Here is an 18,350-nt window from a genome sequence, read left to right on the forward strand (position 1 = left end):
GGCGGCGGCGGCGCTATGTCGTCGTTCTCCTCCATGGAGGCACCACCTTGGGTCTGTGGAAGGTGGTCGGTGTTGTGTACGGTTTGGTCTCCCAGAGGCGGCAGCTCCGGAGGAGCTGCAGTGGAGTGGATCTTCTTGCCGTGTCTATGGTGGTGACTTGGTCCAAAAGCTTGTGTCTTGCCGATTGGTTGGTGTGGTGGCCGGCGAAGCCGTTGGTGGGAAGCTCGCGTGTAGAGGTGGTCGTGCTCAAGGATTTCTTCCCCGGCGACTTGGCCTATGTTGTGCATTCTCGGGTGAGCTGCTCTACTTCTCGACGGTACAACACCTTAAGGGCAAGAAGGCAGGGGCCTTCTTCGGAGGCGGAAACGGATTTCACACGACGATGTCGCGTTGGAAGGTGACGAAGGCATGATCTTTCTCCGGCGGTGTGCTTGTCGTCTTCAGGGGATAGTCATGGTTTAGTTTTTGTTTTGCACACACAAAATGAGACCCATGCAAAGTATTCTTATTTTTGGAGGGAAGAAGCATGCAAAATCAGTATTGGCGCCGCCACATCATAGTTGTCCTTGTAATCCTCGTCGTGGATTGACGCATGATTAACGTTTTCATATTTAATGTCTTCCATCTCTATGCACAATTAATATACTTCAGATTTCGTCGATCCATCTTCAGCCAATGGAACAACATCTGGCGAATTGCCCCACAAAAATCGATCACACATCTTTCTCTGTCGCTCTGGAGTCTGGACTCTCCCCATTCTTCTCGAGACCCCAAAACATTGACACGCAGCTGCTCGCCCATCGATCCTGGCCCTCGCCGGCCACCCGAACCTCGCAGCCTGACGATGCAGCTCCGTCTCCTCACCCCCAGATCGTTCCCTCGCCGCCGCCGTTCAGGAGGGTCCCAAATCGGGGATCTTTGCGAACCCTCAACGTGCCTGCCAGCCGGCGTCGAGTACAAAGGTGCCCGGTCTCGCGCGGTTCGCCTCGTCTCTGGCTGGCCTTGCCGTCGATTTACCGGCCGTGTGTAACACCTGTGAAGGAATTGGGGTGGAGATACAGGTGATTTGGGGGATAAATTGATACCACGAATTGGGGAACAATTGGAGAAGACGCTAGCTACAGTACCAGATCTAGTTGTTCATCATTTTCTTACTTTCTCCACACGGTTACAGCCTTGTTATAACTTTCAAGGTTTTCTCATAATGAGGACTGAATGTAAAAGACAAATTATAAAGACGTCCCTAATCGGACACTGCTCCTTTTCTGAAACGTTTTCCAGCCGTTGATCTGTTTCATATGCCTGGTGTTCCTTCATGTCTAGTCAGTGCACTGACAATGCCGCCCGCTTGAATTAGATCTTGTCCTCAAGATCGAACTGAGGAAATGTCGTCTGGATGAAACGGATGTCCTCCCAGGTAGCGTCTTCAGGTCCCAAGCTTTCCCAATGGACAAGAATTTGCTTGACAGGTGATCGTTGGCGCTGTATGGTACGTTCGTCCAGAATCGCCAGTGGTACTGTCTTGATCTTGCCCTCAGGAGTCACCAGTGGGACATTCGGAAGAGGAATAGCATTCTTACCGACATGCTTCTTCAACTGGCTGACGTGAAACACAGGGTGAATGGAGGTGGTATTCGGTAACTGCAGCTTGTAGGCTAGTTCTCCCACTCTTCCCACAATTTTGAAAGGTCCATAGTATTTGGACCTCAGCTTCAGTGAACCACGGAGTCCAAAAGCATTCTGTCGGTATGGTTGTATTTTCAAGTACACAACATCATTCACTTCAAACGAGCGTTCAGTACGCAGCTTGTCTGCATAGTGCTTCATCCGTTGCTGGGCTTGCAGCAGGTTTTGCTTGAGCTGAGCCAAGTGTTGGTCCCGTTCCACTACTGTGCGTGTAGAAGCTGGGCACATTTCAGGAGTGAGTGATGTCTCGCCTATCATAGAAGGAGCATACTGATAGAGTGCTTCGAACGGGGTCATTTGTAGAGACGAATGATATGACGTGTTATACCACCATTCGGCCATTGGCAGCCACTTAGACCATTGTTTTGGTTCTTGGAAGACCATGCTGCGCAGGTAAGCTTCGAGGCATTGATTTACTCGTTCCGTCTGACCATCGGTCTGCGGATGGTATGCCGTGCTGAATTTGAGCTCCACTTTGAATGCCTTGAAGATATTCCTGTAGACTGTGCTCGTGAATATCCGGTCTCTGTCTGAAATGATTTCCAGTGGAAAACCATGGAGCTTGACAATATTATCCAGGAGTAATGCCACAATATCATCCACAGAGTAGGGGTGTTTCACCGGAATAAAATGAGCATACTTCGTTAAGCGGTCAACCACCACTAGGATCACTTCCTTGCCATCTGATTTAGGTAGGGCCTCAATGAAATCAAGTGTGATGCATGACCAAGGTTTTTCAGGAGGAGGGAGAGGTTTGAGGAGACCTGCTGGATGAGTGTGATCCACCTTCACAAGCTGGCAAACAGGACATTCTGACACGAATTTTTCCACCATCTTTTTGAGGTGTGGCCAACAGAAAATTCTTTTAATGCGTTGGTATGTTGCCTTGGTCCCTGAATGTCCACCCAATCCAGACCGATGAAATGTTTCCAAGAGTTGTAGCCTTAGGTTAGTTGAAGCGCCCACATAAATCTTGTTGCCGTGCTTGATGAGGCCATCCTTCACTGTATATTGTGGAGGATCTGTGACATCCTTGGCAAGCTTCTGGAGGAGTTTGTCACTATCTTTGTCCAGGGCATAACTCAGCTTGACATCTTCAATCCATTCGCAGTGCGCGTATTTGTGATGGCATTGAGTTGGGAATCCCTTCTAGAGAGAGCATCTGCAGCTATATTCTCTTTACCTTTCTTGTATTCGATGGTGTAGTCGAATTCCAACAATTTTAACAATAACTTGTGTTGGATACCTTCTGTGAGGCGTTGGTTAGTCATAAACCTCAGACTTTGGTGATCTGTTTTGATTATCAGCCTGTTGCCAAGGAGGTAGTGGCGCCACTTCTTTAGAGCTTCCAAGATGGCCAGTGCCTCTTTCTCATAGATGGATTGTGCAGATGCCTTAGGACCCAGGCTTTTGCTGAAGAAAGCCAGTGGCCTGCCTAATTGCATTAACACGGCTCCAATGCCAGAACCACAAGCGTCTGACTCTAAGATGAAGGGTTGGGAGAAGTCTGGGAGGGCAAGGACAGGGCAGGTTGTCATGAGGTGCTTGAGCTGATCAAAAACCTGAGTGTGTTCTGCTGTCCAATGAAATGACTGCTTCTTGAGGAGGTCGTGCAATGGACGACAGATGCTCCCATATCCTTTGACAAAGCGTCTGTAGTATCCGGTGAGCCGAGAAACCCTCTAAGCTTGGAAGCTGTCTTGGGTACAGGCCAATTGAGGATAGCCTGGATATTTTGTGGTTTGGTGGCTACACCGGATCCGGATATAATATGTCCAAGATATTCAACCTCTCGAAGCTGCAAATGTGCATTTAGCCATCTTCAAGTATAGAGAGTCTTGTTGCAAAATTTGAAGCACGAGTCTTCAAGTGTTCCATGTGTTGTTTCATATCCTTGCTGTAGATGAGGATATCATCGAAGAAAACCAGAATGAACTTCCGCAGGTGTGGCTTGAAAATATTGTTCATGAGATTCTGGAAGGTGGCCGGAGCATTCGTCAGTCCAAATGGCATAACGACATACTCGTAATGACCCATATGCGTCTTGAAGGCAGTTTTTGGGATATCTGCAGTTTGCATGCGGATTTGATGATATCCTGACCTTAGATCCAGTTTGGTAAATATGGATGCACCATGTAGCTCGTCGAGGAGGTCCTCGATCACTGGCATAGGAAACTTATTTTTTATCGTGATCGAGTTTAACAGTCTGTAGTCAATGCACAAGCGCCAGCTGCCATCTCTTTTTCTCACCATGACAGCTGGGGAGGAGAAAGGACTCAAACTTGCCCTTATTTCATTGTTTTTTAGCATCTTCATGATGATTTCTTCCATGGCTGCCTTTTGCATGTGAGGCACACGATAAGGTCTCAAGTTTGGTGGCTGAGCACCTTCTTCCAGTGGGATAGCATGATCGCAATCGCGATGTGGTGGTAAAGTCTCTGGTTCCACAAACAGATCGGGAAAAATGGCAAGCAGTTCCTTAATTTCTGCAGACATTTCTTGTTGATCAGTGTCTTCTGTTACTTTCATTTCGTAGACCTGAATCATATAACCCATGATGGACTTGCACATCAGTTTTTGCGTCTCTGTGTTGCACAAGAGATTTTCTAGTGGAACTGTTGTGTGATCTGTTAAGACAATCTTTTTGCCTCGGCTATATACTGTGAGTAGCCTGGGAGGGAGATCCAATGTCACTGGACTGACTGTATACATCCAGTCGATCCCCAGTATAATGTCGTAAGTCTGCAGAGAAATGAGGTGAAACCCATTCTCAAATGCATGTCCTTGTATGGTGTATGACATTGATGGAACATCAGAGTCAGATATCAGATGGCCACCACCAGCCACTGAAATTTTCTTTAGCGGTGCTGCTTGGATTTTGCAATGACTTTTAATGGCGAAGTCATTGTCCATGAAAGTATGTGAGCTTCCACTGTCCACAAGGGCTACAGCTTGGTACCCTCCAATATTGACCAGTAGGGAGAAGGTAGTTGTATTAGCTGTCCCTGATGTTGCATGAATGGATAGGTGCATTAGGTCACTTTTCCTGTTGTGCGCTCAGGAGTGTTTGGTGCGGTATGATATGTCTGCTCGGTAGTAGGTGAATTCTCAGGCTCTGAAGATTCTGGTGAATCATCCTCAATTTCCTGCATGATATGGACTGTTCTTCCTTGCCTGCATCTGTGTTCCCTATTCCAGGGCTCCTTGCAATACCAGCATTGACGAGTTGGCCTGTCATTTTGCTGAACTGCCTTATCAGTAGTCGTGTGAGCAGTATGGGTTCGGTCTGGAGCAGGTAAATGTACAGGTTTAGGAGGAAATCTGAAATTAGTTTGGCCCCTCGGTCTTGGCTGTATGCTTTGATAATAAGATTTCTTAGCAGCTGCTGCATTTTCATACACCTTTGCATACCAATAGGCTTGTAAAATTCCTTGAGGACGTTGGCCACTCACATCATGTTTAATATCTGCTCGTAAGCCTCCAATAAAACAACTCATCAAGAATGATTCCTGTAGGTAGGGGTGATCTCTTTTTACCAGTTGTACACATTCTTCAAAGCTGTCAATGTAGGATTGCCTTTGAACCTTGCTTTGTTGGATGTTCTTCAATTGTTCCATGACTTCATGGGCATTTGCCTGAGTAAATCTGTCAGCAATCATTTGACAAAATTCTTGCCAACTAACCATCTGCCAGGCCACGCATATGTTCTTCAACCACACATTGGCTTTTCCATAGAAATGTCCAGTGGCAATGTTGACCCACTGCTCATAAGGTGTGCCAGACATGTCAAAAAATTTCTCACACTGTTGTAACCATCCAATTGGGTCATCTCCTGCAAATAGAGGGATTTCCAAGCGTGGGCCTTTGAGTACAGCGTCAGCATAATATGATACGCCTCCCATTTGCTGTATGCGTTCATTCCTGTCTGCATCTGGTTGCTGCACTCTGAAAGTGGGCATTGGTTGTTGCTTGCCTTGTGTGTCAGGGAATGGAAGGAACTGGCCCGTCACTGGATTGTAATTTGGTCCTTGTTGGTATTGCCAGGTACCTGGTTGTGGTGGGTAGGATGGGCGTTCAACAACACGAGGTGGTGGTTGGGTAATGGGTGGTATCTGAAAGTGGTGCGGTGCATACAATCCATTTCCTTGAGCAACAAATGGTGTCTGATTCTGAGTAGGAACACGAGAAGTGGTGCAGGATATACTGTCTGTCATCACCACAGTGTTGCCCATTGACAAATTCAGTGCTCTACTGTCAATTGGCATACCCAGAAGATGTGGGGCGCTCGACCGAACCACAGGAGGAGCACTAGTAGCAGGAGCAGTTATACTTCCTGGTGGATACTGTGTAGTGGGATTACCTTCTGTATGGATCACTTGGATTGTGCCAGTCGCTGGAGCTGCAAGGTATTTCTGCATCATCGCGTCCATGGCGTTCATGGTGACCATGTTCTTCTGGATATCTGCGATCACTGAGGTTGGATCGCTTCGGGCCGCCGATGTCCGACCGCATCTCCGCCATCTCCGATTCGAGCCGCTCGACTGCGGCTTGCGCATCGAAAACTCCGGCCGCCGCCGCGCGCAGTTTGGGTCCTGGTTTGTCCCATCACACCGCCGTGCCCCAGTGAGATCTACCGCCGCCGTCGCCTCCGGGCACCGAAGAAACGTAACGCCGCCGTAAGACTGGGAGGGTGGGAAGGGATTTGACGATAGCTCTGCCGAGAATCGCAGGCTCTGATACCACTGTAACACCTGTGAAGGAATTGGGGTGGAGATACAGGTGATTTGGGGGATAAATTGATACCACGAATTGGGGAACAATTGGAGAAGACGCTAGCTACAGTACCAGATCTAGTTGTTCATCATTTTCTTACTTTCTCCACACGGTTACAGCCTTGTTATAACTTTCAAGGTTTTCTCATAATGAGGACTGAATGTAAAAGACAAATTATAAAGACGTCCCTAATCGGACACTGCTCCTTTTCTGAAACGTTTTCCAGCCGTTGATCTGTTTCATATGCCTGGTGTTCCTTCATGTCTAGTCAGTGCACTGACACCGTGGGAGCCGCTGCTCGTCCAAGGCAGCAAGGGCTGCTCCTGGCCATCCTCGCGGACCGGCTGCCTCCAAGGTCGCCGCAATGCGGGAGCTTCAACAACATCTTTGCGGGGTCGCCACGGCAGGGAGGTCCTAGGCGCGGCCTCGAGCGCGGTATCTTAAGGCCGGGTGGACGCGTCCACAACCTGGAGGAGCTCGCCCCAAATCCCCACCGCTGCCGTGCAGGAGGAGCTCCTCTTCAACATCAAGGTCAAAATTATCCTTACTCGCTCGCGCTCGATTCAATTCCATATGCTCGCTAACCAGTTTCACACCGAAAGAGTATTTCAATGTAGCTGATTTGGAACCACCGGTCCAACACACTAGCGGCAGCAAGGCATGAGCTTAGAAGGAGCAGCAGTATCGTTGCTGCTGTCTCCACGACAGTACGGCACCAAATCGCTCTTCGCTTTCTTTTCTGCTTCATAGCAGACTAGATTGTGTGCACCTGGCCCGCGGTAATCTGCCGGCTACTTTGTCTGAAATTGGTTGTTCATCCGAGAAGCAATAAAACTGAAATCCTATGTGTTTTGACTTTTGTATTATTTGTTCAAGTGAGTGCTACTGATAATCTAGTAAATATAGAGGGAACAGGGAAATGTTAATCTAACAGCCAGAAGGAGCCCTGCTCCAGCTTAGTTCTGTACCAACTTTTTCTCAGTTTTACTGACCTATATTAAACACATAAACTTGCGTACACTACTTCACCAGATTATTCACAACTCATGGCACATGCATGTTTAATTAGGTCTACTAGATTTGCACTAAACAATATGGATTTATTCAAATGCAACAAGTTCACCAAATAAAGGGAAAACTAGGGCTAGGTGTCACATGTTTTCTGGTCCCTGCTATTTAAATCTAACTGGGAACATAAATTATTTAATGTTAACTGTTAACTGTAAACTACTTAATAGGCAAGATGTAAGATGTCTGCTAGTGGACTGTTGCATTTTAGTTGTCTTAGAACTAGAAGTAATTCAAACATATGTAATCTGCCTAGATACAATGATGAGACAGCAGCAACCATGTCAGAGCTCATCGGCAATGGCTGACCGAGCCTCTTCACTTATAACCGCACTACCACCAACATAAGCTGCTTGCGTTGCAACTGTCTCAACTCCATAAGGGCTTGTATAAAATCATTTCTGCAACTTACTCACTCATTTGTATAGCTGCTGGATAAATTTTGATGAAAATGTCATCTCAGTTGTTGTACACCCACATCATGAATTCTAGTTGAGAATAGCTGCATTTAACACTTGTGTACAGTGAGGAACCGACGGTGGGGATGCCATAGACATGGACGAGAAGGAGGTCAAGATGTTACTGTTTAGGAAATCGTCAACATCGCCACCGGATGGTCCATTTTTCTCTCGAATATGTTCATCACAATCTGTATAGTTATTCTCGGTGTGTGGATTGCTTGGTTTTTTCTTACATGTACTGTAGAACGATTACTTTTGTTAAAGTATCATGTTCTCCTGAACTGTTTTTTCCATTCCTATAGAATTGTAGTAACTTGCCGGGATGCTAAATAGTACAAGTTGGTGTCCTAACATGGACCATCCATTAAGGTGAATTTAGTGAAATCTGAACTAGCTGACATGATTGTCTGTTAACTAGAATTGGGGAAAGTCGCATCGTTGGAACCAAATGATGCAGAGCTTTATTCCTCAGGATGAGTTGATTACTGCTTGATAGTTGATAAGAGAATGACGATGACTATTGTCTTTCCTTATCTAAAATTTTATGCCCCAACATATCATGCTTGAAAGTGAGGTTTGATATTTCTTAAGAAGTGATCATGGTTTAATTATCTGTTCTTTTTGAGTTCCTGAAACTTTTAAATATCATCACTAGAATTTTTTAGTTATTTTTTATTCACTCTGTTATGTACTAACTGTAAGGTTTGTTATCTGTCAAACTGATTTTTTTTTTTACTTTTATAATGCATATATGCATAATGGAACTTGAGTTACTAGCCCAACAATTGCAGATCAATGCGCATTTTGCTGAGCAAGTCATTTTTTTAGTTAGGTGTTTGAGTCTAATAATATTCTGTTGCTATTTAGAGTCTCAGTCTGGTGCTATTTATAGTCCAACAATGCAGCAGCTCTCTTTGATCAATGAATGAGTGAATTTCCGTAGCCTGTTAGTCAATGTGCTTCAATTGATTATACTCTATGGAAAACTGACATAAATCAAGTAGATTGACTCAAATGAAAACTCTAAGAAATGAAGTATTTGTCATTTTTCTAAACCTGACTTATCAGCGTTGACATAGTTTTGTATGCAAAATAGTAAGAGGTAGACATGGGCAGCCATCCCTGATAGCCTGCCAATTGTTAGTCTCCACTTGATGTTATTGTCTACTAGTGATATTTGTGCCACTTTGACTGAAAGTTGGTACTGTAGATTTTGCATGCTTGTGTTTTGTTTAAGTTTTCACCTACTGCATGTAGGTATGTGTTGATGTCAATGGTTTACTAACGGGAAGGTGCTAATATGGGAAAAGTTTGGGGTAAACTGCTATTCGTCATCTTAAGTTTGGCTCTCTCCATATAATTTTTGTGCGAGGGTGTTGTATGGTTGGGGAGAAGCTGGAACTAGGTGAACAATGCAGCAGATCTCTTTCTAGCACCTCTACTATGAGATACCAATACATGCGCCGAAATCTCGTAACACAACATTCATGTGTTGTAATAATTGACTTTGCGCTTGACATTCATTGTTAAGTCCTATGGAATTTCTCTTTGTTAGACCCCTATGATGGAATGGAATTTTTTAGCTAGTAGTTCCAGATTTGTTATGATTCATTACCAACTAAAAAATAAATCTTTTTGGACTTTGCCTTGGTTTTTTTAACATGAATATCTGATGGACGTGTAAATATGTATGCACGCTGGATCAAGAAGATGAAGTTCATCACAAGGGTAAAAGACGAGGAAGGCTATCACACTCATCAACAAAGGCTTGCGGAGATGCTCGATGCACTCTCTCAGCCGATCCCACCTTGTAAGCTATACTCTGAACTAAAATTAGTACTCCGTAGTAGAATAACCTGTGGTGTTTCATTCAATAATCACCAACACCCTTTTCGTCTGAAATTGTACAAAAAATTTAGCTGGACCAACATGATTGGTATTTTAACTTGCACTATTGGATAATTTTTTGGCTAGCAGCTGTCTTGTTCAGCGAACATTGTAAACTTTTGTCCAGGTCAAATGCACAGATCTGCAATTGTGTTCCAGATTACCTTCCATGCAGGTAATTACCTTCCCGATCGTGAAAAGGAAGAAGAGAAAGGTTGCTCTCTTTCTTTCAATGCATCATATCTCAAGTGTTGTGATGATTGCAAGCTTCTGTAATTACCCGACCTAATTGAAGTGCTTGTATGATCTTAGAATGCTGAGAAAACTTGCTAACCTGTAGCATAATAGCAGCCATACACTTTTGATTATCCAATTGTGGTTTAGAGACTCTTTCTTATCCTATATTACTAAGAAGATCATCCCCACTAACCTATTTCTCTCAACATGCAGCCTATCCACCTCATCCTTGGCATGCAAATCGTCCACCTCAGCAAGTCTGCCACCTCAACAAATTATATTGCATTCAGTTTTTATTTTTATTTTGAAAGCAAATAATCGTCCCACATACTTATATGTCAGAGTCCATGCAGCAGGTTGTCTTTTCTTTCATCTCCTCCACTATTTACTTCCGCTTTGTCTCCTCCCCTTCGTCTTCTCCACCCAAATCCATTTGAAAGCAAATAATTGTCGCACATTAAGTTTCAGAGTTAACTGGGTGTCTTCTCTTTTATCTCTTCCACTATTTAACTCCTCCTCATCTTCTTCCCCCCTTCATTTTCTCCACCGAATCCCATTCTCCCCTTGAGACGGCTGCTTTCACCATGATCCTTCACTTCGCTATGATTCCCTTCTGACGTGTGCTTCTGCTGATGCCCCTCCCCTAGCAGGTGCCATTATCTCTGGTTGCCGCTACGAGGACCACCAAGCTTCTTCCTTGCAGTCTCCTCCACGTACTGTCAGATGCATCCATAATCCATTGACCTCTTATTGGTTGAAACAGAAGAAGCCTGAAGGTCGTTCTCTTAAATCCAATTATTGCCTGCCAATTATGTTGTTCGTTGCCCAATCTATGGATTTTAAGTGCAGCTATGGTGCCCGTTTTAGCTTGATATTTGTCTCACAAGCAACCTGAACATTTCCAGGTACGATTGTCTTTGCTACTCACATTTGTATTAGAGCCTGAAGCCAGTTAACTTGCTTGGTTTTAGTAAGGTAGCCTCTTGCTCTCACGTTTAATGTTCTCTTTGGAATAACTTTCTTTTTGCAGGATCACATACATCGGTGAGGTATGTTATTGTCTTGGTTGCCATTTCGTAGATACCTCAATTTGAGATGAAGCGCTTCAAGTCAACAGTAATATTCTTTCATTTATAAAAGTTCCTTTTGTGCATGGATGTACAATTAACAGTCTGGATATTGTAAATATTTAATATGTAATTTTTTTGAATTCCGCTAGCTCAATATTTCTCTATAAATTTGTTGCTCTTGCTGTCGATTTGCTTCTAAGCAGGAGTATTTCTCAAAGTTCACGTCCAGGGAACATTATCTAAGTAGCTGCATCAAGCAGATGAAGTTCTTTTGAGCTTATTTCTTTCCACTAATTTGTCCTGAGGTTAATTCCTCCATATAGTTTTTTGATTGATCCTTTTGTTCTACATGTATATGGGCAGGATTCTAATAATGTTTGATCTAACAATTTCCCTTTATTTTAATTTGTATGTAAAGCTTTTTGTGACTGATCATTGTATTGTACACATATTGACACATTTCTAATATCTTGAATTGTTATCTATACTGAATGAAGGTTGCAATTCAGTAGGATTTTGTGTACGAACTGTACTCTCCAGAACCTGATTGTTGTCTTCGCTGATTAGAGCAAGTCTATGAAAAAGGCTATTGCCAATGGTAAGGCAAACAGCATGTCACCCATTTCTGCTCCTAATTATTTTTCTATTAGCGTTTTCTCTTAGAACTATTCACAATTAGCATATCAGGTCGTCTTGCCTTCTTTTTTCATTGGTGACAAGACCTCCATGTATGGCAGTACCGAAGTAGGCTGTTGGACTCGCTGTAATCATCTAATAAATGTGTCAAAGATCCTTGCATAGAGGCAAGATAGAGTTGGAGGTTGCATATTTTACATCCTTTTTTTTTGTACAAATAGAAATTCCTGATGACTAACCGCCATCTGTTTTGGACTTCGCCACCTCTGTACAAACATAAAGTAAGCATATATTGCTTCGTTTTGGTGATCTTCAGATCTGATATGAGCAAGCAGAGATATATGAACATAAATTTATATGTAATGTTTACTTAATGTAAGTTGGTGTAAGTGATGACCTTCTCTTATGCTGTTCTAAGGTACATTCGAGGTAAAAATTATGTGGAAAGTTTTACTAATTCTACCAGTTCTTTGCATTATCATCTCTTTCTTGCCCGATCGATCCTGCATTTTCTATCTATGTTTTAATTAAATTATTAAACAATGAACAAGAAAGCTTCCGCGCAAACAATTTGGTTCCAAGATTGAACATGTGGAACACTTATTTCCATCTTATATGTATAATCGCTAGATGGAATAAATACTCTAGGGCTCACTAAATTTTATCTTCTTTTATCCTTTTTTTCTCATTCCATAAGTAGTGTGCATCTCTCATCTAATCTGATTGTCACACTAATATCTCGCAGCAACGCACGGGGTATCATCTAGTTTTTACATATGTGTGTGTGAGAGCTTTTGATTCATATACATATTCGTGTGTGTGATCTCATTTTTTTCTTTTCTGAGAGTTTCTAGCTGATTGTGATGTGATTTACATAGAGCCTAGACATTGGATAGTGTCAACAAATTTTCTTCCCAAATTCAGCGATTGGGTTTATAATTGTCATCCAAACACTATAATGCTCGGTAGTGGGACATGTGGTCATGTTTCCCTTCATTTATCTTATTTTGAAGGTCTTTGTTAAACTCATCAATCGTTATCTGCTAGTTTTATACCTCTGTATATCACTGGCATCACCTAGTTCAACAACTTGAGATATCTGAGTAGAAGAAAATAAATAATAAGATAAATAGCTCACTAGCTGACATTATCAACTTTGTGGAGTTACCAAATATGTTAAACTGGCTGTCGTTAAGAAAAGGGTTCATGTTTTATGTGGTCACTGTTGTTCATCTTTATCATTGTTGCCAGAGTGCCCATGGGGCCCACTTGACCAACATGTTTTGCCAGATCCAGTTTGATCTCGTCTTTAAGGAGTTCGAGCTTTCACACACGCTAAAGTCCTGTAGCATCTTCTCTCTATATACAAGGTTTTTTTGGCTGACCATGAAGATTAGATGGATTTTAACTCTAAAGAAAATCAGGAGGTATGCATATGATTGTACTAGTGCTCTTGTGTTTCAGATGTAGAGGATGAAGAGAAGATCATTCCAGCACCAAGGAAAATGGTATTCAGATTTATTCTCTTTTTTTACATTCTTCAGTTCATTCATTGGCATTTCTTGCTCGTGACCGGACATGAACCTGGACATGCAATTGATCAATCAAATGGCCAGCTTCGAATTTGCTCCTTGGACCCATTCTTATCCAGATAAATTAGGACTTGCGTTTTTCTTGTGTGCTATTGTCCCGAGGGATATTAACTGTGCATAGAATTGGCACTGATATACATATCTGCAACACAGGACAATGGCTAGAACCTTATAATCGGCATTCATGTTTAACTCTGGTTCCTAAATGCTTGATCTAGTTGTGCCTGTAATGAATGCTTCTTTATGTTGGCATGAATTTGTTTTATCTTTTTTTTTTGTCTTTCTAGTTTGTTATAGCAACTTGATTATGTTTTCTTATTTACCATTTTTATTCCACTTCAGTTTTTGATCCACGCTTGCACAAATGTCTTGCCTGTTTTATTTTTGAGAGCTATAACTAGAATCATTGCGGATGGTCATGGGACCAGAATGACATATTGCAGAGAATGGATCTCCCATAATCTTTGAATTCTTAACCCACGGTGGTGTGTAATTTTTTTTGTTTCTAGGTTAACTAAACTCAGTTGTAGTTGTAGGATTCATGATTGTGGCATGTGACAACTCTATCAGTTTTACTATGTTATTTAAGATCTTTACCATGTGCCATGTTCACTTTGGGATATATTCGCTTTGTTTTTATGGAAAATCAGATCAAGACAAACTGCAGCGCATGTTGTCTTCTATATAAGCTATATAGATCATCTGTTATCGCAGATTATTGATACTTGAACTTCCTTGCTGCAGTTTATGGTCGTCTAGTTGCCACCAATTATTGGTGGGCGCAGTGGCCTGCCTGTGAGTGGTGCGGTTGTTCCTCTAGATCTAGGTTTTATGACTGCTATCATTGGTATGTCCACCGACATGGAGTTCATGAGGTTATTTCGTTGGATGGTCCAAGAAAATCATCAGTAGCTGGTTGGAGGTTACTTCGTTGGATGGTCCAGGAAAATCATCGATGGCTGGTTGTCTTTGTTGAAGTCTTTAGTGGCCCTGCTTTGATTCAGCAAAGATGCATCAGTGGTGCAGTAAACAAGGGTGTATTTGGGTACATACTATTTAGCATATTCATTTATTTAAATCCTTTTCGGTTTTCTCTCTTTCAAACTTGGACAAGTGATATACAATATTAACTAAGTTAACCTACTGTTTGAATTGTTAGTGCACTGAAGAATTAATGCTTTATGATTAAAACTCTATAATTTGGCATTTGACCCTATGATAAACCATATATAAGCTGCATTTGTGATCATTGTGTGCTTAGCAGATCCTTTCATGTATATCTACCAGTGGCGGAGCTGTAATAAGAATTATGGGCAGGTCAGGCAGCACAAAAGGCCTAATTTTTCTGGAAACGAGTGCCTTTTTGGGCCGGTCCAGCAATAATAACGAAGAATGAACCAAATCTTGGGCGGACCATGGCCCAGGTTGGCCCTAACATAGCTCTGTCCCTGATATCTACTAGTCTGTCTTATTCTTGTACGTCAAGATGATTAGTGGAGGAGGAAGTGGTTTACTGAACAATCCCCTCCTGGGCACATGTATGAAAGTACATCACCTAAAAAGGGCTATTATTCTTATGATTTGTGCCTATGATTAATCAGTTGCAAATTAGCTTGCTTCCATCTTGTGTTTGAAAATTTTTGACCTAGAATCTCTGTTTTGTGCCCATCTCAGATACAAACTAAACCGAATTCTCAAAACGTGGTAACTTTTCATTGGCAGGTGACCTAGGTATGTTGTGATGCCTCACACGATGCAAAGTGCATTCCTCTCCATTAGTTTGGATCAAACTACATATCGTTTTCTAATCTATGTGTATTTTTTGTGTTACTTGGCAGGGTGGAAAGAAGATGTTGTGCATCTCACCCAGGCAATCATGCTGAATGTAAACTCAGCAATTTTGTGTTTTTTGGTGTTACGCTGTTGGTGGGATGATGATATCGCAACCCCTGTCTTCCTCAAGTGGTAGGACCTCGTCCCGTTATCGTGGGACGACGCTGGGTTTGACGACGAAGACTTCAGTGCTGGCGAAGACGACCACCAGCAAGGTCCGCTTCCTTTGCCCATCTTAGTACTCATCCTACAAGATTCCATCTTGTTTATGCGCATGGGTTTATCTGATTCGGTTCGACTTTGGTGTGGGAAAAAATGAGGTGGAATGCACATAAAATTTCCAATAGAGCCAATGATTTCCTCCATCATAAAAATGATTAGAGAATCCTCAAGCTGGATAACTAGATTGCTTCTCTAACTGAAACTTTTTACGTCAACTTATTCATCCTAGTTGTTCATGGCTTGCACTCTTGTGCACGTACCCTTGCACTTCCTTCTGTTGTGAGTACCACCAATACAATGTGGGTATGGTGTGAGTGATGTGCCGACCACTCTGATGTCTGGCTACTACTACTATACTAACTCCTGTAGGCATCCACCATACTTTGTAGAAAAAAATGCAGCTTTCCCGTTTCATGAATCACACAACATGTATTACTGATGCATGCTTACTTGCTCGATTAAGTTTGCCTGCAAATATTGCTCCTAAATCAGCTTGTCATCATGGTTTTTGAGTTGTTGTATAGTCGGCTATGGCTTTCTCAAAATCATGGTGACTCGCAACTAAACAACAACTTATGGCGACTGTACAATGATTTTCATCGATTAATCACTGAGTCGCAGGGTTGACGATTCACTTTTTAGTCGTTAGTCAAAAACCATGCATGTGCTTGAACCTGACATGCACTTGATTGATTTAATTGTGCGATCGGGCAGAGGATTTCCCTCCATGTTATATTTAGAATTTTCGGCTGACTGTCAAGTGTATTATCAAATTGATGAAACACCCAGCCTGTGTTGATTTGGGGTTGGATTGTTGAATTTCTAGTTTAATCCATGATATCAAAATGGCTGCTTACGACCTCTGGATTTCTGAATAATCTCGATCTTCTAGAATACTTAATTGTCTGGTACACACTATGCTCGTGCTAATATTCTTTTAATTTGCTGCGGATCTTGTAGAACATGATCGCCAGAGCTGCTCAAAAGGGTGGTGCTATTCTTGTTGTATCAACTCCTGATGGCCCAATGCTACAAAAAGTGAGCATATTCTTCTAGCTCGACAAGTTTCAAATTCTGAAAACCTGTGTCCAACAATTTGTCTGTTTAGCATGTTGCTTTTGCAGTACCGAGTATACAGACTTTTATTTTTCCGTTTTTTAAGGTTGGTGTGTCATCACTTGTTTTCTTGAACAAAGTTGATGTTGTTGAAGATTTAGAGTTACTAAAACTTGTGACGATGGAGCCTCCAGTAATGCTAGTTCAGTTCCCAACATTTTTTTGGTTGGTCCATCATGTTCCTGTTCTAAAGTGTTATTTCACCGCCTTTTTCTATGATTGAATGTTATTGTCGAGCAAGTCACCAACTCCTTGTTTTGAGATCTTTATGTATAGGCAAATGTTCTGTGTATTTAAGCAAATGGCTGATGGCCTGACCTGACAACCTTTTTTAAAAGTTAATCAATATCTTTTAAGTTATAAAAGAAGCAAACATGTTCTTGGTCTAAAAAGGTCTTGTTTCTTTCGTTTAAGAATTTCGTAGTCCTTCAGATTTCTCGTTACCAAGGTAGAATAAATTATGATCATGCAACATGTTGATAAATTATACTACTATTGTGATAGCAGCTTGACATTCAACCTGGGTTATCATGTGTTGAGCTATTGGTTTTTCCTATGTGTGTTTCTTGTTGGGTTCTGGTGTGTTGCCTTACATCTTGATCATTATCTCCAATCCATTTATCATTGTATGACGAGGGGCTGTGAAACTGTCCATCAAGGACTCGTGGTTGAAACATTTGTTTTGTTTCTATTTGTCGAAAAGGACAAGTATTAGTTCTTGGTCTTTCTTGTTACAAGCGAAACCATCATTATAAATGCAGATTTAGCCTATCTTTAGTCCGAGTAGTATTTAATACATATGAAATGGATTATTTCCTTTTAGAGCTCTCTTGTTATTGAGAGACGATATATATGCATGATGAGTTACTCATGGAGCTACTGAATTGAAGCTGACATACATGTTCACCATAAAGATATTAGACACGCCAAGCCTCTTGCTAGCTGATGCTTCTTCATGATTTTTATTTACTAATGTGTTGTTTTTCCTCATGCTAGATAGCTGATATGCATGTCAAAACTCTGTTTTTTTCCTGCAGGTAACTAGCTGATGTGCATGCTAGCTAGCTGGTGCAGAATTCTAACTATACCTAGCTATCAATCAATCAACATTCTTTTTCTCATTGATTCAATGTGATCTCTCTTTTGGCTTCAATCTTTGTATACTATATCGCAGTCAGTTTCGTTTCTTATGTTTGGATAGAAGGCAGAGTGGTTTAATGAACTCTCTAGTGTTTTGCTACCGTTGTCTTGTTACCAGCTGTAATATTTGTTCTGTTGTCTTGCAGGTAAAGAATGGACGGGCCGCCGAGCCTAGTTGGACCACTGGTAGCTGCAACACCAATATTTGGGTTGAAGTGGAACTAGAGGTGTCCAATATGGAGCCCATACCCGCATTGTAATTGCCAAGAATTTAACCCTAATGTCATTGGTAACCTGGGCTCTCTGGTCTAGATATATATAAGTGATGCTAGCAAGTTGCATCCAATTCTTGGAGGGGAGATATGGAGCTGGTGGTGTCCTGGAGGGAGATGATTGATATATGGCGGCTGGACTTGTTCTTCAACTTGATGGATGTTAGGTGTCCCTAGTCATGGTAGCTAGCTGTGTGCGGTGTTGTGTTAGCTAATGCTGGTTCATATTCTTGCACCTGCTGGATGTGTAGCCACTAGCTAGCTAGCTGATCCATACTTGTTTTGGTCGGCAGTGTGTTTGCACACAAGCCCAAATATGTTGTAATTCAGCCATGTCTGACATAGTTAGTTCTTAGT

This window comes from Lolium rigidum, chromosome 5 (assembly GCF_022539505.1).
Source record: "Lolium rigidum isolate FL_2022 chromosome 5, APGP_CSIRO_Lrig_0.1, whole genome shotgun sequence".
Classification (NCBI taxonomy): Eukaryota; Viridiplantae; Streptophyta; class Magnoliopsida; order Poales; family Poaceae; genus Lolium; species Lolium rigidum.